Source organism: Aquarana catesbeiana, linkage group LG05, assembly GCF_042186555.1.
Source record: "Aquarana catesbeiana isolate 2022-GZ linkage group LG05, ASM4218655v1, whole genome shotgun sequence".
In the NCBI taxonomy this organism is placed as follows: Eukaryota; Metazoa; Chordata; class Amphibia; order Anura; family Ranidae; genus Aquarana; species Aquarana catesbeiana.
In genome coordinates, this window is record NC_133328.1 from 144,957,298 (window position 1) to 144,983,471 (window position 26,174).

The window sequence follows — 26,174 nt, forward strand, 5'->3', positions numbered from 1 at the left end:
AACTGCTTCATTTGCAGGAGAGCTTGTTCTGTTGAAAAACAACTGGCTGGATCACCAAAATGAAATAAAGGAAAGAACGCCTGAATAAAAGGAAACCAATGCAGCCACCACATCTAAGAATTGTTAAGCTGCAATATAATAAATGATTGTTTTTGGATTTAATACCACTGTAACTGTTCCCTAAAACAGCTACTTACACAACATGCCAGGAATGATACCTGTTGCAGTTACTAGTGTGCTTAACTCTTAACAGAACTGTCAAGCTGTCAAGTCATCAATTGGCTGGTGTCATAGTTGATTACATGTGCAGCACCATGGCAATTACAGATCATATAGAGGCTAGGATGGCAGCTTCCGTGGTTGTAAAGGATAGGAGGGGTTCAATCCATTTTAAGGCCCCATCACAGAGGCTCTGGAGGTGGGTGATGCTATTTAATGGAGTTTGGAGCTCAGTAATCTTATATATTCTCATAATAAAGGGAAATTGGGCCTTTTTTTCTGACTGGAGATGTGCACACTCTTCACTTTTTTAAAACTATGAAAAGCCGAATTGGCAAGGTATTGGAGTGACTGTGAAGATTCTTGGTTCATCCGGTGTACACATCCACCTCATTGTGCCTCTGGTATGCTAGAAGGGAACATCCACCAAAATTCTCTTACATGCCTAATGTTTGGCCAATATACAGTTTCTAAAGAATAATTTGTGTTACAGAACAATTTAGCTCTGTGGATACCTCGTGTGTATGAATTATCTCTACCATGACCTTTTTTGGTTCACAGCAGGGGCATTGCTGAATGCTAGTATCCTGTTGTTGCTTGACGGTATTGGAGTATTGGAAGACTCCCTATACACATATTTTCAAGGGCAGTGTTCACTGCCATATAGAAGAAGCTGCTACCAGTTGAATTGACTTTTTGTAAATCTGCTCTTTCTGGTCTTCAAAGCACAAAAAAGTAATACAGTCTGCTGTAGTGAGCTCTATGTGAAGCGGACCATACACTGTAAGATTCCTCTCGTTCATCCATGCAAGCGGAACAAGAGAAAGCTTATCGATTTCTCCATCCAGACTGAACAGTCTGGATGGAGGAATCTCCCCTGCCAGCTATTGTATTCTGGCTGGCTGAATTGTTTGACTAAGGCCCCTTTCACACTGGTATGACACGACAGTCGAACGACTGTGGATCCGACTTTGCCCTGTGACTTGAAGTCTGAGATGCATCCGACTTCAATGAACAGGGAACCAACTTTGATCCCTGACAATAGCAGGCACTGTCTGGTATGATGTTGACTCGACGCTTTCTCCCGCTCTAATGCTGGGTGCGCGGTACGCCACTACTTATATTGGCATGGGGCGGGGTCACCGGACGCCTGCCCTTATGACGTCACCACCCATCATGCCCCGGGCGGTGGCGTCATAAGGGACGGGCCTCCGGACGACGTCACCCGGTGACCCCGCCCCAGGCCAGTAATAGTAGTGGCACACCGCACACCCAGCATTATAGCGGTAGAGAGCATCGAGTCAACATCAGAAGAAGAACAGAGGGAGAAGACAGTGGAGGAGACCCGGCAGAGGCAGAAGACAGCGGACAGAGGGAGAAGAACCGGAGAGGGCTAGAAGACATCAGCGGAGAAGACCCAGAGAGGGGAGAAGAAATCGGAAGCAATGCCGGAGCTGCCTTAATAAATTACTTTAAAAACCTGTGTACTGTGTTTTATTTTTGACACTTTTTTTAGGTGAATGGGTAGGGGTACAATGTACCCGATACTCATTCACATAGGGTGTAGGGCCGGGATCTGGGGACCCCCTTGTTAAAGGGGGCTTCCAGATTCTGATAAGCTCCCCGCCGGTAGACCCCAACGGCAAGGGTTGTCAGGAAGAGGCCCTTGTCCTCATCAACATGGGAACAAGGTGCCCACCCCCCCATGTTGAGGGCATGCAGACTGGTATGGTTCAGGAGGGGGGGAGGCGCTCACCCGTCCCCACCCCCCTTTCCTGACCTGCCGGGCGGTGTGCTCGGATAAGGGTCTGGTATGGATTTTGGGGGAGACCACCACGCCGTCTTTTCGCCGTGGGGGCTCCCCTTAGAATCCATACCAGCCCGAAGGGGCTGGTATGCTCTTGGAGGGGGAACCCATGCCGTTTTTTTTTTTTTTTTTTTATTTGGCATGGAGTTCCCCTTCAAGATCATCAGAGCACAAGTCGCATGCCAAAGTCAGTTAAGGCGGCGATCCGACTTCAGTGATATTTAATGGGCTGAAGTAGGATCAAAGTCGGACCAAAGTAGTGCAGGAACTACTTTGAAGTCAGCACGACTTGAAGTCGTACTAATATGAATGGTTGTCATTGGAAATCATAGAGAATGACTTGTTATGCGACTTTGCAGTCCCAAGTAGCAGGACAAGTCGTACAAGTGTGAAAGGTGCCTAAAACTTTTCTACCCAACCCAACTCCTTCGTGTTGCAGATCAAAGGATGTCAGGCATGAGGGTTCCTACAGGGTTGCCGACCAAGATAGCTGAAGTTTGCTCCTTGTATGACCAGCTATAGACTTAAAGTGGTTGTAAAGCCTCAAGGTTTTTCACCTTAATGCATAGGTGGAAATCATTGGTGATGGACATTGTCATGGAAACAGTCACTTTATTATACTAAATGTGGACTCTTTATATATATATTTATAAATTATTAATTTGTTTCACATATGGGCTTTCATTCTTAGCGCAATTTTTACTATTGTTTATTTTTACCTTTGTGATTGTGTTGCACAAAATTATTGCTGCTAATTTTGTTTTTCTTTTCTGAGAGGGATAATAATTTCTAGCGCACTTCTTACATATTTTTATGCTGGTAGGTTAGTTGGCTCCTATCTAAAGAGAGTTAGGGACCGTAGACCCTAAGCTCCTTGAGGGCAGGGACCAATCTGAATATGCAATATATGTAAAGCATATGTAAGCACGTTATATATAAGGTGCTACATAAATTGGAGCTATATAAATACTTATAATAATTAAATACACAGTTACATAGTTGGTAAGGCTGAAAAAAGACACAAGTCTATCAAGTCCAACCTGTGTGTGTGCTTTTATGTTAATATTACATTGTATATCCCGGTATGTTGTGGTCGTTTAGGTGCCTATCTAATAGTTTTTTTAAATTATCGATGAGAGAATTCCACATCCTTATCGCTCTTACAGTAAAGAACCCTCTACGCAGTTTAAGGTTAAACCGCTTCTCTTCTAATTTTAGTGAATGTCTTTTTAAATTCCCTTGCGTAGAAAAGTTTTATCCCTATTGCAGGGTCACCAGTATGGTATTTGTACATTTACCGCATATACTCGAGTATAAGCCGACCCGAATATACCCGAGGCACCTACTTTTACCACAAAAAACTGGGAAAACGTATTGACTCGAGCATAAGCCTAGGGTGAGAATGCTGCAGCTACTGTAAGTGGAAAAGAGGGTCAACAATGCCCATTTGCAGCCTCACTGTGCCCATTTACATGCCTCAGCCTCACTGTGTCCCTCATCTGCATGCCTCAGCCTCACTGTGTCCCCCATCTGCATGCCTCAGCCTCACTATGTCCCCCATCTGCATGCCTCAGCCTCACCTGATCGGCATTGTGCCCATCTGCCATTGTGCCGGCGTTATGATCTCCCGGCGCTGTCCCCATCTGCAGCCTTATTATCTCCCGGCGCTGTGATATATTCAGTCTAGTCAGCGGTCATGCAGTGTACCAAAGCCCTGCCTCCTCCTCGTCCTCGTCCGTGACGGAACACTGACTCGGTTTCCCAGCAGTGAGTCAGTGTTCAGCCTATCAAGGACGAGGAGGAGGCGGGGCTTTGGTGCACTGCAGGACCGCTGACTAGACTGAATGTTTTACAGCGCCGGGAGATAAGGTTGCAGATGGGGACAGCGCCGGGAGGACTCGAGTAGAAGCCGAGGGGGGCATTTCCAGCAAAAAAAAAATGTGCTGAAAAACTCGGCTTATACTCGAGTATATACGGTAAATCATATCCCCTCTCAAGCGTCTCTTCTCCATAGAGAAGTTCAATGCTTGCAGTCTTTCCTCATAACTGAGATCCTCCAGTCCCTTTATTAGCTTTGTTGCCCTTCTCTGGACCTTCTCCAGTTCCAGCACATCCCTCCTGACGACTCGTGCCCAGAACTTGGACGGCATATCCCAGGTGTGGCCGGACCAAAGTCTTAAATAGTGGGAGAATTACTGTTTTATCCTAGATTCCTGCAGAGGTTCTCCCCCTAGCGAGTAGATTGTATTCATATTATTGGCACCCAAATGCATTATTTTACATTTTTCAACATTAAACCTCATTTGCCATGTAGTTGCCCACCCTATGAATTTGTTTAGATCTTTTTGCAAGGTTTCCACATCCTGCGTAGAAGTTATTGCCCTGCTTAGCTTAGTATCGTCCACAAACACTGAGATTGAGCTGTTTATCCCTTAATCCAGATCGTTTATGACTAAATTAAATAGGATTGGTCCCAGGACAGAACCCTGGGGGACCCCCGCTTACCACGCCAGACCATTCAGAGTACCCCCCATTTATCACCACCCTCTGAACTCGCCCCGTAGCCAGTTTTCAATTCATGAACTCACCCTATGGTCGATGCCGACAGACCTTAGTTTGTACAGTAACCACCCATCATGTACAGTAAACGTTTATGGGGAACTGTATCAAATGCCTTTGCAAAATCCAGATACACCACGTCAACTGCCTTTCCTTTATCTAGATGGCAGCTCACCTGCTCATAGAAGGTTAATAGATTGGTTTGGCAAGAATGATTCTTCATAAATCCATGCTGATTACTGCTAATGATACTGTTTTTATTACTAAAATCTTGTATATAGCCCCTTATCATCCCATCCAAGAGCTTGCAAACTATTGATGTTAGGCTAACTGGTCTAGTTCCCCAGGATATATCTTGGCCTTTTTTTAAATATTGGTGCTACATTGGCTTCTTTCCAATCAGCTGGTACCATTCCCTTCAGTAGACTGCTCCTAAAAATTAGGAACAATGGTCTGGCAATCACTTGACTAAGTTCCTTAAGGACCCATGGGTGCAGGCCATCTGGTCCCAGTGACTTATTTGTGCTAAGTTTTTCAAGTCTATTTCTAATTCCTCTGTTAGCCATGAGGGTGCTCCCTGTGGCGTGTCATGAGGATAAACCATGCAGTCTCGGTTACTGAAACCCCCCGTTTCCCTCGTGAAGCCTGAGGAGAAGAAAAATTCAAAACCTTTGCCATCTCTCCATCTTTTGTAACCAGACCTCCCTCTCTTACTATTTATATACTTATAAAGAATTTTTCTCCTCCGCTATGCGCCTTTCGTGTTCTATCTTAACCACGCTGATTGCACCCTTACATTTCTTATTGCATTCTTTGTAAAGTTGGAATGCTGATGATGAACCCTCAGCCTTGTATTTTTTGAAGGCCTTTTCTTTTGCTTTTACATGGATTTTTACGTTGGAGTTAAGGCACCCAGGATTTTTGTTAGCTCTTTTAAATATATTTCCCATTGGGATGCACTGGCTAATACCTATAATATGCTCAGGATTTTATCCCATTTAATATCTTCTAGCAAGAAGCGTAGTTTAGGACAGTTGGCTCTTTTGAAATTCAGTGTCTTTGTATTATCCTTGTGTTTCCTATTTGTGTGATTTATGCTGAAACAAATTGACCTGTGTTCGCTGTTTCCTAAATTGCCCCGTATTTCTACATCCGCGATCAGGTCTGTATTGTTAGTAATCAGTAGGTCTAGTAACGCATTGTTTCTTGTTGGTGCATTTACCATGGGACCCATGAAATTGTCCTGCAAGACATTTAGGAACTGGAGAGCCTTAGATGAATGCGTGGTTCCTTCCGCCAGCCAATTATGAGAGTTATATAGTTACATAGTTAATAAGGTTGAATAAAGACACCAGTCCATCCAGTTCAACCTGAGTGAGTGTGGGTACGTGTCTACAATTGTCCCTATCCCTGTTCATTGTGTCTCTTTAAGATTATTTATTTAAGGTACCCATATAGCGCCGTCAATTTACGCAGCACTCCACACATACATTGCACACTCACATCGGTCCCTACCCTCAAGGAGCCCACAATCCAAGGTCCCCAACTCACATTCATATACTAGGGCCAGTTTTGGACAGAAGCCAATTAACCTACCAGCATGTCTTTGGAGTGTAGGAGGAAACCAGTGTACCCGGAGGAAACCTACACAGGCACAAGGAGAACATGCAAACTCCAGGCAGGTAGTGTCGTGGTTGGGATATGAACCAGTGACCCTTTTACTGAACCAAGTTTCCGAAAGTCCCACAAAATCTAAATCCTCCTCATACAACAGCAGCTCAAGTTCACCCATCTTGTCCGCCAGACTCCTGGCATTAGTGAACTAGCCACGTAGTTTTGTCCGGTCACATACTATCACCTTTTTGGTTGTTTGGAGGTTGCAATTTGGACTTGTTAATTTAACTTACCTCGGGTTTAAGTGCTTTAGTCAATTTACCACTAATGCCCCCAATACTACCCTCTAAAATTTGTTCCACACCAACTATCTCTTCCTCTGGACCCCCCCATTGCCTAGTTTAAAAGCCCCTCTAACTTTTCGGCCATCTTCTCTCCTAGCCGAGCTGCACCCTCCCCATTTAGGTGCAGTCCATCCCTGCTAAAGAGCCGGTAACTGACTGAGAAGTTGGCTCAGTTCTCCAGAAACCCAAAACCCTCCTTTCTACACCAGCTCCTCAGTCACTTGTTAACTTCCCTAATCTCCCGCTGCCTTTCTGGTTTGGCTCGAGGTACCGGTAGTATTTCTGAGAATACTACCTTGGAGGTCCTATTCCTCAATTTAGCTCCTCATGTAGTGATTGTATGAAGCATGTAAAGATGAAAAAGTTGCATATTAAAGGTTAGTGTAAGTATTATAGTTAGTCAAAATATGTGCTTAGTGTATTATTGAATGCATAGGAAGCTCTGGGATGCAATATTGGGATATTGTTGTGGTCACAAGTGTCGAGGCATTGGTAAAAATTGGGAAAGAGAAAATCACATTATGGTGGACCTTGGGGGGGGGGGGGGGGGTATTATGCAGTCCATACACTGAGCAAATTTCCTTCCTGCAACCACAGACAGTGTTGACAGGGGAATGGCTCTTCCCCTGCCCCCTCTGCTGGGAGAATACATTGGCTCGGCGGGACAGTAATTATTGCTAGCAGCTATACCAGCCGTTAGCGATAATCTCATGCAAAATCTGGCAGGCTGGTTTTACCCAGGTTTATCAACTTGGTACATTCAGCCTGCCCATACATGGTTCAAATCTCGGCCGGTTCAGATTTGAACCGTCTATGGCCGGCCTTAGACTGAGCCTCAGGATGTTACTGTAGATGCCTACATCACCATAAGAATAAGCAGACTATCTCAGGTTCTTGTACCCTGGGAAAATCGAACTAGCCCTGAACGTGGTGGACCATTTTCAATAAATATAAGCAAAGAACTATTTTCCACAAGACAGTATGAAGAAAAAAAATCTATTTACAGATTGATGCAATGCTTCATTTTAATAAACAGCATGCGGCACAACGTAAATAAAATTTATTGCTAAAACAAATACTTACAAAGATTTGATTAAATCTTGCTTCTACACAATATGGCACTTTGGATACTTACATAATCCACATTTTACCATATTTAATTAAAATGTAAGCAGAATCAAAACCTGATCTTTTATGCTAGAATTATAATAATGCTCATCATGTACAGCAAGTGCTGAAAGCCTCATAAATATAGAACTAGCCTGTGCAATGCAAAGCAGTACACATAAGCTGCTGACTCAACAATTTCTGTCTGTGCATATAAATTATGCACTATTGAGTTTATAACACTCATAGCTGTACACATTGAAATTAAACTAATTGACTTTTTGCAGTGACCTTTCTCAGAATGTAAACTTCTGTGCATGTCTTTACTAATGGATGATTCTTGTAATCTGTTTAGATCAGATCTAGTTTTATAACTGTGTCAGATTCTATAGGAGTCAAATGGGATGAGGGTATCCCTGCATATCTTTTCATTGATGAAATAGAGTCTAGCAGACACTAGAATAACAGGAAACTCCCCAAAAGCAAAATTGGCTTTCATATTACATTAGTATCTACGGTACAGACACTGCTGGAAATATAGAATGTTGTATTTAATGTGGACCTGAGTTTAAAAAGTGAAGATGTGTTACCTTATAGGGAATATTTAGAAATGTTAAAGTGGTTCTGAAGGCAGAAGTTTTTTTACCTTAATGCAGCTCCCCTCCAGTCCCTCTTAGACTTACCTGAGCCTTATCTTGATCCAGCAATGTGCATGAGAGCAGCGGTTCTCCCGGGTCTCTCTCTCTTCAGTGGCTAACACAGCAACGGCTCAATCACAGCCAGTGAGCCTATGAGAAGAGATTGGGGGGCAGGGCTGAGCTGCGCTCTATGTATGAATAGACAATGACCATTCACAGAAGCGTGGCTCAAGAGTGAGCCTGCTCAAGTGCCCCCATAACAAGAGGCTTGCTATTGGGGGCATTCGGCAGGGGGGAGGAGCCAGGACCAATGGTGGGGGACCCAAAAAGAAGAGGATCGGGGCTGCTCTGTGCAAAACCATTACACAGAGCAGGTAAGTATAACATGTTTGTTATTTGAAAAAAAAAAATCACATCCTATAGAATCACTTTAATTTTGCCTAAGCAGTACCCATAAAAGTCTACCTTTAAAAAAAAAAAATGTATCCTAAAAAATAGCATAGCATTTCCAGGCATGTCCAGATATTCCTGTGCCCACCACCCCATAGCTATATATCAGCAGTGTGAGATCAAAGGCACTGCTGCCTCTGACTGCTCGTCTCATGAGATTTTGTGATGTCCCTATTGTAATGCCTCTTGGGGAGAAGAAACTGTACCTGAGGACCATGTAGTTCATGCATATTCCTGCTTCTGCTTCATCTATTCTGTGCATCTGTGCTTCCTATCGTTAGATATTCCCCCACCATTTATCATATCAACAATCATCATGGGGCGCAGCTCTGACAAGTGAAAGCACAGCTGTGCCTCCATCAAGGTGGCTACTTCCACACAGATACACTGTGCAGAACATGGCAAAGATCTGCTGCAGGGAGGCCACAGGCAATACTGGTCACTAGTCCTAAAACTTAGATTCACCCTGGCATTCATGTGGCGCAACAGATCGACCTGTCAACTAAAAATATTTACTGGTTTATTTATTACAGGTAATCATATAGTGCTGTCAATTTACACTGCGCTCTGCGCAAGAAGCTTACAATCTAAGATCCCTAACTCACATTCACACACACTAGGGCCCATTTACCTACCAGCACATCTTTGGAGTGTGGGAGGAAACTCACGTAGGCACAGGGAGAACATGCCAACTCCAGGCAGGGTCATGGTTGGGATTGAAACCGGCAACCCTAGTGTTACAAGGCGGAAGTGCTACCCACTTATGCCGCATACACACAGGCGGACTTTTCGACCGGACTGGTCCAACAGACTTTCCAGCAGACTTTCGACGGACTTTTGACGGACTTCTGACGGACTTTTTAACAAACAGACTTGCCTACACACGATCACACCAAAGTCCGACGGATTCATACGTGATGACGTACACCGGACTAAAATAAGAAGTTGATAGCCAGTAGCCAATAGTGCCCTAGCGTCGGTTTTTGTCCGTCGGACTAGCATACAGACGAGCGGATTTCTGGGTCCGGCGGAGTTACGACGTAAAGATTTGAAGCATGTTCCAAATCTAAAGTCCATCAGATTTGCGACTGGAAAAAGTCCGCTGAAGGTCCGGTGAAGCCCACACACGATCGGATTGTCCGCTGGATTTGGTCCATCGGCGTCCGTCGGACCAGTCCGGTCGAAAAGTCCGACCGTGTGTACGCTGCATCAGCCACTGTGCTGCCCTACTAATAGTTTCATGTTTAAAATGACCTTAAATCTGCCAGCTTTCAGGGTTCGCACCCCTGTCGGACTTTGCTGTCTGATACCTCACTTCCTGCTACAGTATGTGAGGGTCTCATTATTGACATGCAGGATAATGGCAAATTGACCTTCTGGGTCTCTGATATATGGTTTAGTAACAACTGAAGTCCTAATATCCTGGATATTATTTTGCTCTAGAAATAAACACCTATAGCCAGAAATTTCACCGTGTCTTCACCAGCATGCTAAGTACTTGAAGGCAGTTTGCTGCATTAATGTAAATATAAATGCGCAAGGAAGGAGCACAGATGGTTTACACAGGCATGGGTACATAGGAGCTGGGGGACCAGATGGCATAATAGAATTGCAGGGAAAGGATGTGAAATTATTACATCCCCAGCCGCATAGCAAAGTATTTTCTGATGACTATAAAGGCTTGAAGAATAAATTGGAATCTCATCAGTATAAATCACAGAAGCACTATCTTGCCGAGTACCTTCTCCCACCCATTGATAAGACTGATGTCCTCAGTAACCAGTTGTAGAATATATGTCACCCTTTCGGGCATCACACTGAACTAGCATTTTCTCTACTATTTGTATAACCCTTCATGACAGATAGTTCAGCTTGACACACAGCCTTCCAAGGCCAGACACTTAAACTAACAGCTTCCTAATGGTTGCTGAGTGGGCAACAGACCATTCAGTTTATACTTGTTATGTTCAACACTGGGAGAATGAAATATAATTGAAAAAGAAAACTTGACATGTTTTGTGTGGTTAGCTGTCATTAGAGATGAGCAAACCTTTTAAATGCCACTGTAACGGTGATCCGCCTATCCACTGTTTCGATATGCACCTTCTGAACCCGCTGATGTATTTTCCATTTTTTTTTTCTTTTTAGTAGATTAAAATGAAAAAATAAAAAAGATCCGTAGCAGCCCTCCAAAAGCAATACCTGTCATGTAGGAGGAGCCACAAGGAAAAAAAAAATCACACCTTTGAAAACACCAAAATTTTATAGTATAATCTATGTTTTTATTGCTGTCTGTGTTCCTATTGGAGGAATTCCTCTTATTCTCTTTGTAGATAATCTTCTCAGTTTTTAAAGCTGAGTATACACATCCAGCAGGTTAAACAAAAAAAAAAACTGAAAGATCCCCACATCAACTGAAATGATGTCTTTATAGGGATTTCTCCTGCTATTCTATTGTATTCTGACAGCAGGAGATCTGATCTCCCCCATTAGAATACAAAAATCAGTTCTGCAGCTATTGGCTACAAGCACTGAATGAATTCTGGTTTTCCAGCTGCACCGTTTGACAGAAGGCGGTCGCTAGACTGGCTTCTGTCGAACAAACAGCGGTACACATGGACTGAAATTTGGTTTCTGCTGAACCAGCCAATTTCCGGGCCGTGTATACCCATTTTAAGCCTTCCTAACCCTATCCAAACTAAAAAAAAAAATTGAGCTTCACTTTGCTTTCTTGCCATACATCAGTGTTTACTGTTGAATCAGATCTGTAATTAAAGTGATATTAAAGGCAATAACTAAAAAAAACAAACATGTTATACTTACCTGCTCTGTGCAGCGGTTTTGCACAGAGCAGCCCCGGTCCTCCTCTTCTCTGGTCCCCTGCCGGAGCTTCTGGCTCCTTTTTCCTGTTGAGTGCCCCCAGAGCTAGCAGCTTGCAATGGGGGCACCAAGCAGGTGTGCTCCTGAGCCATGTCTATTCACACACAGAGCCACGGCTCGGCCGTGCCCTCTTTCTCTCTTCATTGGCTCACTGGTTGTGCTTGAGTCTCAGCCAATGAGGAGGGAGGTCCATGCAGATCCGAAGCTCTCATGCATCATGATAGGGGCTCAGGTAAGTATTGGGGGCGGGGGGCGCTGCACAGAGAAGGTTTTTTACCTTAGGTAAAAATAACCTTGAACCTTTAGAACAACTTTAAAGCCATGCTACAGCTAATAGAGTTTCGGCTCATTTACACTTGCTTCGGCTTCATCAAGGCTTCGGACAGGCTTTGTTAAAGCTCTCTGAATGCTAGTCATCAAAGCTCCTGTCACTGAATAAAATGGTTAGCTTACAGTCCTGTTTACACGTGCTTTTGCTTTGCTTTGCTTCAGCTTTGCTTCAAAAATTATACCCCGTGTAGCTTCAGTGGTGCTTCAAAGCCTCCATAGAAGTCTATGGCAAAGCGTGCTTGAAGCCCCACTGAAGCCCCACCAAAGCCTCATCGAAGCACCAAGCAAAAGCAAGGTGTAAACAGGACTGTAAGCTAACCATTTTGTTTAGTGACAGGAGCTTTGACTGGCGTTCAGAGAGCTTTAACAAAGCGTGTCCAAAGCCTTGTTTTGAAGCAAGTGTAAACTATCCCTGAAAGATTTAAAATATATGCCAGGTTAGTTTTTCTGCCTGTGACTGCATTAGGCAGATTTTTTTCCTCACTTCCTGTTGGCACTGTAAAACCTGTATAAGAAAAGAAACATTGGGGTGATTTACTAAAGATGTAAAATTATTTTCCTCTTAGCTTAGTGAATAGGGTGAAGTTTTACTGAATTCAGATTTTTATTTTGTTAACTTTTTTCACACCTGATTGGGTATTATTTGCAAAGTGTTCACTTTACTTTACCTCATTTACCAAAATAAATTAAAATTCACTGTGGAAGGAAACACGCACTACTCCTTTAGTAAATTGAAGTCATTGTTAGTAGTTCAGACCCTTTTTCACTCTACTAAAACAATGTTTTTGTTTGTATTTCCACGGGACAGGAAGTGGGGGGAAACTTCCCTAATAGGGATATAGACAGCACTTAAACCTTGGCAGAGGCTCTAACCATATCCAAAACAAAATACATGATTTTAGCTGAGTCTAGGTTTAAATGACAGTATGGGGACTTCAATGTGAGACCCTCCCAGAACCCCACATCTTTAAATATACTATACACATCTCTAATAACGACTGTTTAAAATCCCTTGAGTGTGCAAGGAGGAAAACACCAAAGGCATATTTTTTGGATTCTTAAATCCTACAAAGCCTTCATTAGGATATGTTACTGTTGAACAAAGTGTGTACTGGACTGACAGAATTGGTGGATTTTTAAGGGTGTTTAGTATGATTCTTCCAGACCCTGATTAAGTGGAAGTAAAGACCAATAGATAAAGAGCAAGATGGAGAAATCAAACACCACATCCCAAATATGAAAAATTTCAAATAATTGAAAAACGGGGCAAAGAGGTAACAAACCTCGGGACTTTAAAGGTGTTGGGTATAGAGATCAAAACTCATCAAGTAGCATAAAAATTTAAAATTTTTTATTAAAGAAAAGAATAAAAACATGAGAAGGAAGGGCACATCCGTATCGAAATATAAGTTAATTATTAAAGCATATACAAGCAAAGCACTACCACTCTCGACATGTTTCACTCCATAGAGTTTCTTCAGGAGATTGATGGTGTGGCTCTTTTTATACTATGAATGACAAAACAATTGAGTAAGTATCTCATGAACGTATTATGCCGCGTACACACGGTCGGACTTTTCGTCTACAAAAGTCCGACAGCCTGTCCGACAGACTTCCTGCGGACTTTCGGCGGACTTGCAGCAGACTTTCTAACGAACGGACTTGCCTACACACGACCACACAAAAGTCCGACGGATTCGTACGTGATGACGTACACCGGACTAAAATAAGGAAGTTCATAGCCAGTAGCCAATAGCTGCCCTAGCATGGGTTTTTGTCCGTCGGACTAGCACACAGACGAGCGGATTTCGGGGTCCGTCGTAGTTACGACGTAAAGATTTGAAGCATGTTTCAAATCTAAAGTCCGTCGGATTTGAGGCTGAAAAAGTCTGCTGAAAGTCCGGAGAAGCCCACACACGATCGGAATACCAGCCAGCTTTAGTCCGTCGGCGTCCGTTGGACTTTTGTAGACGAAAAGTCCGACCGTGTGTACGCGGCATTAGAGGATAATACATTGACATGACTAAACATGCAAATTTGCATAGAGTTTAAAGGGTTTTGTAAAGGTAAAATTTTTTTCACCTTAAAGAATCTTATTCATTAAGGTGAAAAAACATCTGCCAATACCGGTCCCCCCCGCCCCCCGTTTTACTTACATGACCTCTCGAATGTCCCGCGCTCGCCCCCAACATCCTCTTTGCTGCTCAGCCTGGCCGTTGATTGGCTAGAGTGGATGGATTGAAAGCAGCGCAACCATTGGCTTGCGCTGCTGTCAATCACATCCAATGATGTGGCGCGCCGGGGTGTGGGGCTGAGTGATACAGTGAGCGGCTATGGCCGCCGGCTGTATCACGGGAGCGCGCCCGCAAGCACTTAACACCATGCGAGGGAGCTCGCATGAAAGTGTTGAGTCCTTGCAGGGGGGAGCCGAGACAGCCGCCGAGGGACCCCAGAAGACCAGGTTCGGGGCCACTCTGTGCAAAATGAGCTGCACAGTGGAGGTAAGTATAACATGTTTGTTATTTTTTAAAAAAATTACCTTTAGTGATCCTTTAAAAGGGAACTATGCAAAATTTTTTGAAGAAAAAACAATAATATCAAAACATAAGGATATAGAAACATATGGACACAAAAAGGAACCAAACCTCACCAGGACTGCTTTAACTCCATAAAAGATGTAAACAAAACAATTAAATCGATCAGTGCGTTTGACATACCATTCATCCAGCTCAACCACCTTGGCTGCTTGCAGAGAAGGGCTATACTGGTGATATTTTTAAAAAGAAATATATAAATAAGGCTATAGAACAGGGGTTTAGAGTAGCCAGTACAATAAGTCTGAAAGTATAGCTCCTGACCAAAAAAGTTTCAGAAAAAATGATTACCTTGATTTTCAATAAGGTTGACTCAATAAGGGGTTAAAATGGTACTGCTGAAGGCAGATAACTGATTATTCTCAGCTTCGTCACCGCCGAGTTGCGGGCGCAGTGAGGAACGCCACTGCGCATGCACCAGGGATGACGGACAGCACATGCACCACAGACGCAAAGCGTCATAGGAACAAGACCGCCATCTTGGAAAGTCCAATGCCCTCATCAAGGCATGACGAGGACAATGCGTAGGGGGTGGGCGGACGAAATCGAACAGCTCATCCCGATCGCACAGGGAACTCTACAACCCAAGGCTGAGCAATGTGAGAGTCTCCGAGAACCCCACATCTTTAAATATACTATACACATCCCTAATAATGACTGTTTAAAATCCCTTGAGTGTGCAAGGAGGAGAACACCAAAAGCATATTTTTTTGGATTCCTAAATCCTAAAAAGCCTTCTTTAGGATGTGGTACTGTTGAACAAGGGTGTACTGGACTGAGAGAATTGGTGGATTTTTTAAGGGTGTTTAGTATGATTCTTCTAGATCCTGATTAAAGTGGAAGTAAAGGCCAATAGAGTTTATTTAAAAAATGTTGCCTCCCTCCTCCTCATATGCAGTTTTGTGTAGATACCTTTTTATTTATTTTTTTAAATCAGCGTCAGTGCCATCATGATGCCAACATGATTTGTAAGCTTCGGCTCTCCTGTGTCAGTGCCATGGATGGGGCAGCATGGCGATAATGGGGGGGCAATAGGAAGCCTCAGCCTACAGACCGTGTAACTGCATGGAAACTACATTTTATTTGTTTTTGCTGACACTTAAAGATTTAGCCGCCATCTAGAGTTAACATACTTGAGTGGATTGTTGGTTGGTCACATATATTCCCTTACTTTCTATTTATCTGCTGATTCACTTATAAGCACATCATATGAGCACCAGACATAGCCATTTCTGGATATTTTGTCACAATTATGGATATTTTTAACATTTGTGTGATCTTAGGCCACTTTCACACAGGACGGATCCGCGTTGATCCGACCCATGAACATCCGCTGCTCAGAGGGGATCTCTCCGTTTTCCCCAGCTGAGCCGGCGGATGACAGGGCGGGACCCGCATACTGTGCAGGGACTGCCCTGTCAGATCTACGCTCTCCCCTATGGGGGATCAGAGGAACACGGACCATCTGTCCATGTTCATCCGATCCGCTCTGCAGACGGATAGAAAAATTGGATTTTCTTCCATCTGCAGAATCTGACAATAGCGGGGCCGGATGCTATCGGGTGTTAGCGGATATACATCCGCTGACACCCACTATCCCATAGGGATGCATGTATGTCTGTATTTCATCTGAAAACAGATGGATGAAATACGGACATACGGTCCGCATGTGTGAAAGGGGCCTTAAAAATAAATTACATTGACTAGTCTGCAGAATATTCAGTTATACAATTTTATTCAGCAAACTTTAAAAATGCTTGTTTATCAGTCTCGCCATTATTATTATTATTTTCTGTCTCTAGCTTGGTCAAAAGTTTGTAGTGTAGTATTAAAGTGATTGTAAACTAAATGAAAGGCAAACAATTGTGTATAGATATATATATATAAAAAAATAAACATTATAAATACCTTTTTTGCCCTTTTTATAAGTGATCACATTCTCTCTTTTCTCAGCTGCATAAGAGCTGGGGGGAAGAGAAGCAACAACACACTGAGCTTCCCAGTTTATGTCTGGGCAGTTTGGGGTCATGTCAGGACAAGTCTGATAATTGGAGGAGAGCATACTGAGTTCCCAGCACAGCTAGAGAACTGACAATGGTGTGCTCTCCTGCTTAGTGTGGTCAGTTTTTAATAGCAAAGCAGAGGGACTGGCAGGGACACCACTTATTTCACATAAAGGAAGCAATACAAGGAGAACAGGATACTTTCTCATACAAGTACATGGTACAGCAGGCACATATCAGGAATATGAAGTGTTGGGGTAACAAACGCTTTAAGATGGCTTGCCAGCAATACTTCTGTAGAAGACATTAGATCAACGAGCGACCACATCATCTTGAATTCGAGAAGTGGCTTCCCATGAGAGGTTCTGTATGATTCGGGGATGTGAATAGCAGCTGTAGATGGTACCATTCTCCATCTGAAGATGGAGAGAGTGGTAAATACCCTAACCATCGGCAAACCTTAAAAATCTATTAAAATATAAACAGGCTGAAATAAAAAAACAAAATAATATAAAACAAAAAACAAAACAAAATGCACTCAGAAAATAAAATAACAGACTACAACACAGTTGTTTAAGATGCCAAACAGTAATTTATTATGATATTATTGCTTACCCTTTTCATAAAATTATTCCTTTAAATAAATGTGTTCCTGTCTAATTTATTTAACTGCTTACAAATTAGTATGCCTTAAATCTAAAATAAATTAAAAAACAAATCAGTAAATACATTTCATGGCATTGGGTGGATGTTACAAAGTCAAGTAGGGTCTTTGAGGTCTGTATTTAATTAGAATATAATCATTGTTGAGTTATGAATGCTAATTATTAATAGCTGCTTTTAAAATTGATTTTATGTAAACACAATATGTCCTGAGAAAGCAAAGTATTTATGGCAAGTATGTTTTCCTTCAGATTTATAGACTTGCCTTGTCATTCGTGTGTGTTATATTACCTCCCCTTACTGGTAGCCATACAATACCAATAAAATAAGGCTTTTCGCCCAGGGTACATAGGATCCTTTGTTACATTGTAATTTAAAGCTGTAATATGTTGATATTGATGGCTGTGAGACTTGCCATACATATTGTGCTTCTAGTAACTCTTAAAGCCTAATGTGTATGCCCATAAGAGACGCACAAAAGGCCGCTGACAGTTTTTCTGTGAAGAGATCCTCTGAGAAGTACTTGGAATAAAAGAAAATAATAGAACTGTTTATACTGGAGGACATTGTAGTTCAATACAAATTGACATGATTTAGCTGGAGGAAACCTGCTTGGTGCTCTTCTCTCCCGATTAGAGTAATGATAATCATTATCTGTTATTAGAAACATTTGTTAGGTGTCAGTTTATTTTGTATAACTCAGCGAGTCTGTAAGGAGGTGTCATTGAAGGTACTATCGGCAAATATGAGTATAACGCTGTAGTAGGCAGATGTCCGAAACTCAGACTAATTGGCTTAAATGGAACTTGGTTTCATAGGCAAAGCTAAAGTACAGCTAAAAAAAAAAAAAAAAAAATCTCTATAACTTTAGTGACCTAACTTACCTCTAATTAAGAATGTCCCATATTGTGCATTAAGATAGATCCCTTAGAAACCCTCAGTGCAGTGATGGTGATTCCTCTTCATGCTGTATGAACTGACAGGGAAACCTGCGCTACTAAAATTTCCAGGTGCCTCCACCCTACCGGGTTTTTTTGGCTCCACTAGTGAGCCTCTAAGTGGAGGATCCTAAATACATTAGTGACAAGGCTTTTTTTCAGCTATATCTGGTATTTAGCGTGCTATATCTAGAGTACGTGTGAAAGGGACATTTTTTGCCTCTGTAGCTCTTTTGAAGGCTTATTTCATCTATGATACTTAGATCTGAACCGATATGTTCAAGTCATGTATTCCCCAATTGTTACCTTGAGCTTTAATTTATCTTCACCATTATACTCTGATTAGAAAATATCACTGTCCCGTTTACCAGAGAGGGCGGATTCTGCCGAATCTGGGGGCCCTAGCTTGGGCTTGCAAATGCTGACAGCCTTTGGATTTTCAGCCTGTTGAAGGAATGTTTTTAACACATTAGTCTGTCTTATGTGGTGATGCCCACAACCTGATGTTCAGGGCCAATCAGCACCTACCCATTTCTGTCCTGAGGAAGCAATTTAATGCGAAAAGCATTGACTAACAACCTTTGGAGGAGTTCATGGACCCCACTTCTTGATATATGTACAAACTTTTCCCCAATGGACTGTTCTATAACCCTCTGACAAGAATCCATGCCTCCTGGCTTGGTATCTAGGTATCTGTTGACCTTGTCCAGTTGAGGGTGTTGTTGTTTGTCATTTTTAGCGCTTATTTGTCAATATGTATTTTTGTAATAAAGACATATTTTTTATATATATCCATTCTGCCTCATGTTGTGCCCATAAAGTTCTTTTTGTTTCTTTCAGCAAGTTCTTTCCTGCTCAATCCTTTTTATCCTCTTCATGCTGCTGAACGTCCAGCGCTACGGGAGTTAATAGCTTCAGGTCCTCTGTAAAGCTGCAGTGAACACGCTCCCGACAGGGACCCACCCCTTCTGACCTCCTTCTCCATTAGGAAAAGTTATTTCATAGTTAGACTGCATGTAATACACAAGTCTCACAAGTTACAGGATTCTGCCCCCCATTTAAAAATCATATTACATGCAATGTAAAAATGAAACAGTTTTTCTCATTGGAGAAGGAGGGGGGGAGAGGGTGGGTCCCAGTCAGGAGCTTGGTCACTGCATCTTTACAGACTCAGAGCTACTAACTCCCACAGCGCCGGAAGTTCAGGGACAGGGAGGGGACCAGGCAGACTAGGAACCCTGCACAGAAGATTTCTCCAGGATCCAGTTACATGCACATCGTGGAACATATTACAGGAAAGTTAGGTTACTAAAGCTATAGACATTTTTTTTTGCTAAACTTCAGCTTTAAAATAGATGATAGGAAAAAGGCTGGGTTAAAAAATAAAAAAAAAGAGATGGCCTTATGCTACTTTCATTAATACTTAGGTGTCTTGCCCCAGAGAGAGATGCAGAAGAAAATAACTCTTTCACAGTAAAGTAATAAACATTAAGGCTCTGTTCACACCTGGCGTTTTTCGGGTGGTTTTTAAACGTTTTCGCAGCTTTTTAAAAATATTTTTTTTCAGCTTTTTACAAGCTTTTTTAAAGCATTTTTGCAGCTTTTTACAAGCGTTTTAAAGCTTCAGACGTTTTTTTTTAGCCAGTAGAAAGCACTGGGGGAGGAGAAATTTGTTTTGTTTATTTGTTTTCTAATGAATTCCAAATTTTTGGAACAATTTGACTTCGAATAGGTCGAAAAATCATTGACCGATTCAAATTCTGTGTGAAGAATACCTGGTTGTTAAGCAGCGGGCCGGGAAGCCGACCACCGTGTCCTTAGCAACCGATGAGTGATCAACTTTCAGCAGGCTTCCCTGCTGAGAGCTGAAATGTAAAAAAACAGCATGGGGTCCCACCCAAATCTATACCAGACCCTTATCTTAGCATGCAGCCTGGCAGGCCAGGAAAGGGGGTGGACACATGCCCTCAACATGGGGGGATGCTTTGGGGCAGGGGGGCTCTGCCCACCCCCACCGCAAAGCATCTTGTCCCCATGTTGATGGGGACAAGGGCCTCTTTCCCACAACCCTGGGCTGTGGTTGTGGGGGTCTGCGGGCAGGATGGCGATGTCCCCCGATGTAGATCCATCATCAATTAAGACGCCCACCTCAGTGTCGGACCCGAAAAAAGCTACAAAAAAAAAGCCAGTGATGAAGTCTAAACGCCCGACTGCCTGCTTCACTGTTTGACAGTTCTTAAATAGGCAAGGGATGGGGCCACCTTGCAACGTCACCTGGTGGCACCGACCCCATGTAACATCGCCATCCCAGCATGCATCGGTCGGTGATGCCACAAGGGGGCGGGGTCACCCATTGACATCATGACGCTGCCCCTTAGCTATTTAAGAAAGTCAGACGGAGCAACAGGCAGTTTGTCGGGAGCATTTGACGAGACTGGAGGTTTTTTCTTTTTCCGCGTCCAGCAGTGCGGCAGGCATCGTGATTGACAATAGATCTGGGGCATTGTTTTTTTTATTTTTAATAAAGGAATTGTCAAAAACTCTTGTGTCTTTATTCCCTTTTTACACTTTTTTGGTGAATGGGTAGGGGTACCATGTACCCCATACTCATTCACATGGGAGGGCGGGATCTGGCAGCCCCCTTCTTAAAGCCCCCAGCCACCCAGGGTTGTGGGGAAGAGTCCTACATGGGGGCAAGGTGCTTTTTTTGGGGAGGAGGCCCATGCTGTTTTTTTTTTAATTTTTTAATTTTGCTGTGGGGTTCCCCTTAAAATCCGAAGGGTCTGGTATGGATTTGAAGGGGAGACCCCACATGGTTTTTTTATCTGACTTCTCTATTGCTGGCAATCTTTTGTTTACATTTCAGCTTTCAGCGAGGAAGCCCACTGACTGCTGATGATGACTCAATGGGTGTTAGGGATGCGGCGGCTGTCTTCCCGGCCCACTGCTTAACGACCAGCTATTCTTCACATAGAATTTGAATCGGTCGATCTTTTTCGACCAATCTAAATTAGAATTGTCTGGAAAATTTTGAATTAGTTAGAAAATTAATAACCTAAACGAAATTTAACACATTTTTTTAAAAAAAGCATTTTTGCTTGTACGTGGTTGTATGATGAAAGGCAGAAGAGCTTTACCCCTTTCGCTGCAAAGTGGACAGTCTATTGCCCTTAGTAAATCAACACTATAGTCTCTCCATTGTGTGGCCCTTATTGTACAAGTGCACAGGGAGTAATGCTTCTGCAACATGTTCCAAAAAATGTAGCAGGTAAGCTTTTATGACTTAGCCTCGGTTCACACCAGAGGCGGCACGACTTGGAGGTCGCCTCACCGAGGCGACCTGCACACGACTGCCGGGGCGACTTGCAAAACGACTTCTGTATAGAAGTCTATGCAAGTCGCCCCAAGTCGCCCCCAAAGTCGTACAGGAACCTTTTTCTAAGTCGAGCGATTTGCGTCGCTCCGATTAGAACGGTTCCATTGTACTGAACGGGACGCTACTTGTCAGGCGACCTAGGTCGCCTGACAAGTCGTCCCAGTGTGAACCAAGGCTTAGGACTCTAGTTTGAATATAGATTTTGCAGTAGAGTCAGAAGATATCAACCGTTGAATTGAGTTTTCTGTGAAAACCAATCATTGCCGGAAGAAAAGCTCGCCTCACAGCGGAACTATAGTGGGGAAAAAACAAAACAAAAAAACTTGCCCATCCTGTCCCTTTAAGTCCTAATAGGTAACAAAAGGGCATGCAATACCTACCTTGGCTAGCAAGACCATTGCCCTGGGATGCCAAGGCTCCTAATCATGTGACAAGTGTGTGTGTTTATTACCCTTATAAGGTAAATATGGCCAAAGCTCTTTTGGCCATACCTCACATGTGGGTCATAGGAGTGCACTTACTTGCACTCTCCTGTGACCCAGAATCAGCCAACAGCGGGCTAAAGCTTGCTGTCGGCTTACATCACATATCAGTTAGGGACCTTAGATTGTAAGCTCTTTGAGGTCAGAGAATGATGTGAATGCACAATATAGATGTGTAAAGCGCTGCATAAATTGATGGCGCTATAGAACCTGCAATAAATAAATAAATAAACTCCAGGCTCTCGAGGCATCCTGACAATAATGTCAGGATCCAACTAGATGCCTTACAGGCAGATGGCTCAGCCTCTGAGGACGCTCAGCCAGCTGCTCCCACCCCCTCTTCTGCCCAGTGGCACTGGAGGGGAGCAGAGAGTCGGTCACTGCTCTCTGCTCAGTGGAGACCGAGAACTAAGCGGTCAGCGGTCACGTGATCGCTCAGCTCTCATGCTTAGAGCCAGCAGGGGACAGCTTACAGCTTTTGATCGATGCTGCAGCAGGTGTTTTCTTTTTTTTACATTCCGGCACTTCTCTTTTAATAACTGATTAGTTGCCGAAGGTGATGTCATTGCGTCAGTTGACAGAGGACATAGTCATCCCTTTTGTCTGCTTGCCTTCTCAGCCGAAACTCGCTTTCTATTCTGTTAGTCGTTGCAGGAGCTACAGATCTCAGGAAGGGAGTTGGGTGATTAATGGGTAGGTGGTATTGAAACTTGCAATAAAAATCCTTTTATGTCACTCCAGCAGCTGTGTTTTCTCCATTATTCATTGTGTTACAAGGCCAAACAGCCATGTTTTATGATATAGGTTTGTCTTATCCTCACGCTGAGCTCCTGCTCTTTGTTACACCTCATTGTATTTATACCTTGTACATACCTGGAAAGAGGTACAGTGGAATCCTAAACATTGGCTGCTCATACAGTTCTTGTTTATATTTCCTGCATTATATAAGCACCTGTCTAGTACGTCTCGCACTACTGAAAGCACGCACCCGCAGCCACTCACTGTGCAAACATTCACTATGTGTGCTTTTAACATCTAGAACAAACATATTACTTACTACTTACCCGGGACAGGTTGTTGCCACAATTATATGAAGGAGATATTTCAGATTTTATGACTGTTTACTTTATGATACATTCTTTTAAAGTCTGTGATTATGGCTGCTGGCGTTTACATCTAAATATATGACTTTGATATCGTATGTGAGATAACAGGCCTTCGCCTGTGTAAATAACATAGAGTTCTGCATTTCAGCGGTTTCAGCATTGTTTCCTCCTCAGTCTACACATATCTTTGTGATTTCTCTAAGCTAAATAAAACAGAAGAAATAAATACTATTTCTTTTTATATTACCTGGGTGATACCACATGTAGAAAGAGAGGAAGGGCTTTGATCAAATTTTTTTTGTATAATGATGGTGTGCTGTTAGCTCCAGTAAACGGCCACAACATGCTTGAAGAGCAGAACGCCAGCCAAAAATAATACAATACAAATAATAACCAACTAAGCCTAGGTTCACACTGCTGCTGGATTGAAATTGATTTCATACCCGCATGTCAGTCCGACTTCGGGGGGCAATTTCAGAGACATCTGTGTGGGTACCTGCACAGATGTCTATTCAAATCGCACCCGAAGTTGCCAAAAGCAGTACAGAAACTTTTTTTGGGGAATCAGTGCCATTGCCGACAATAGCTGGCGACTTGGCACGTGATTTGACATGTCAAATCAGGTGCCAAATCGCATCAATGTGAACCTAGGCTTAAAATGAAAGTGTTACTTGTTATACTCACTGTGGAACCTAAGGCCTCATGCACACAGGGCTTTAGAAAAAATGAGCTGCAAAGCCACTACCAACGGCAGGAAAAAGCGACTGTAAAAACGCGCTTTTAGTAGCTTTTTGCATTGGTGTTAAGGCACATTTAGCTGTGCTAGCTCTTAGCAGTGTTTCTCTGCCTCTATTCAAAATCATTGGTTCCCTATGAGAGCACATTAATTTGAATAAAAGTCACACCACAAGTTGGATCATGATGATCCAACTTGCGGTGCGGCTTGTGGGGTTCCCCTCCAAGAGCATACCAGACCCTTCGGTCTGGTATGAATTTTAAGGGGCACACCCACGCCAAAAGAATTGCCATGGGGTCCCTCCAAAATCCATACTAGACCCTTATGCGAGCACTCAGCCCGGCAGGTCATACCAGGCCACATGTCCTCAACATGGGGGGGTGGGTGCTTTGGAGCAGGGGGGCCCTGCGCCCCCCAACCCCGAAGAACCTTGTCCCCATGTTGATAGGGACAAGGGCCTCTTCCCGACAACCCTGGCCGTTGCTTGTCTGGGTCTGCGGGCGGAGGACTTATCGGAATCTGGAAGCCCCCTTTAACACAGGGCCCCCACATCCCAGCCCCCCAACCCTAGGTGAATGAGTAGGGGTACATTGTACCCCTACCCATTCACCCCAAAAAAGTGTCAAAAATAAAAACAGTACACAGGTTTTTGACAAAGTAATTTATTAAAGCAGCTCCGGCGTCTCCTCTCCTTCTGATTTCTTCTCCCCCCGGCGATGTGATGTCTTCATCCTCCGGTCCTTCTCCTCTCTCCGCAGATGTCTTCTTCCACTGCCAGTTCTCCTCTCTCTCCTGTCTTCTCCCTCTGCCGGTTCTAGTTTCTCCACTGTCTTCTCCCTCTGTTCTTCCTCCAGTGTTCTGCCGATGCTCTCTCCCGCTGTAATGCTGGGTCCGTCGTGTGCCATTACTTATATAGCCATGGAGTGGGGCCACCCGGTGACGTCATCCGGATGCCCTGCCCCTTGTGACGTCACAGCCACATCATGCCCCAGGCAGTGACATCACAAGGAGCGGGGCATACTGATGACGTCACCGGGGCATACTGATGACGTCAACCCCATGGCTATATAAGTAATGGCACACAACGAAAAGGTGCCATTAGCACCAAAGCACACCCCCATGTTGAGGGCATGTAGTCTGGTATGGTCAAAAAGGGGGGGCGCTCGCTCATCCCCCCCTTTCCTAACCTGCCAGGCTGCATGCTCTGATAAGAGTTTAGTATAGATTTTGGGGGTACCCCACGTCAGTTTCTTTGGCGTGGGGTTCCCCTTAAAATCCATACCAGACTGAAGGGTCTGGTATGCTCTTGGGGGGAACCCCATGCCAGTTTTTTTTTTCATTTTGGGGAGGGTTCCCCTTCAAGATCTTCAGCGCACAAGCCGCACCGCAAGTCGGATCATTGTGATCCGACTTGTGGTGCGACTTCTATTCAAATCAATGGGCTCTCATAGGGAACCATTAATTTTGACATGTAAAAAAAAAAACACTTGACGAGGCTTCACGCGGCTGTATCTAGCGTTAAGCTGCGTTTAGCAGCTTTTACCAGCGTCAGACGTTTTTACAGCTGTAACGCCGGTCCTAGGAACGTTTTTTTTTTACAGCTTGAAAACACCTATGCCACTTACAGCTCCTAAAATCCTGTGTGTGAATGGACACATAGAATAACATGGAGAGGCTTTTTTAAGCTGCAAAAAAAATATCTGACGCTGCTAAAAGCATTTGTAAAAATGCCTTGGGTGCATGAGGCCTAAAGGGTTAATCCTCTGCATTGTGTAAAAAGGCAGCTTGATCCTGTATGCACAGATCCTCCCCTCCCTGCACTGTCCGCCTGGACAAGTTTGGATAAGACAGAGTCCCTTTGGAGTCAAGCTGCACATGCTCAGTTTGGTGTATATTGCTAGAGAGGTTTTTTCTCTATTTTTTGGGAGAGTGCATGTGATCAGCACAGGGCCAGTCGGCACTGTCCAGACATGTCCAGACAGAGGGTCAGGAGCCCTGCAGCCTCATAGGACAGCTCAGTGCAGTATGAAAACTCCTCCTACAAGCTTCACCAGGAACTGATAGAAATCACAAGACTGCTATATACTGCTGATTAGAAAAGGTATTTAGCAGTTTATATTTACTAAAATGATTGCATTTCCTTGTTCTGTGTACTGTGAGAGACCAGATATAGTGAATGCAGTGTCCTGGGTTTAGCAACACTTTAAATAAAATCATTGCTTGCTGCAATATTCAGCTTCAGTTCAGAGATCCCCCTGCATTACTTTAGTTCTGCCACTAGATGTCCTCAGTCTTGTGACCAGCATCATTCAACCTACTTTCTCTGAG

At 43.5% G+C, this 26,174-nt stretch overlaps 1 protein-coding gene across 4 annotated transcripts in view; it reads left to right on the forward strand.

Annotated features, from left to right (window-relative positions):
• RARB (retinoic acid receptor beta) overlaps positions 1–26,174 on the forward strand; it is a 1,235,115-nt gene that overhangs the window by 849,688 nt on the left and 359,253 nt on the right. The gene's annotated exons all lie outside the window — the stretch shown is intronic.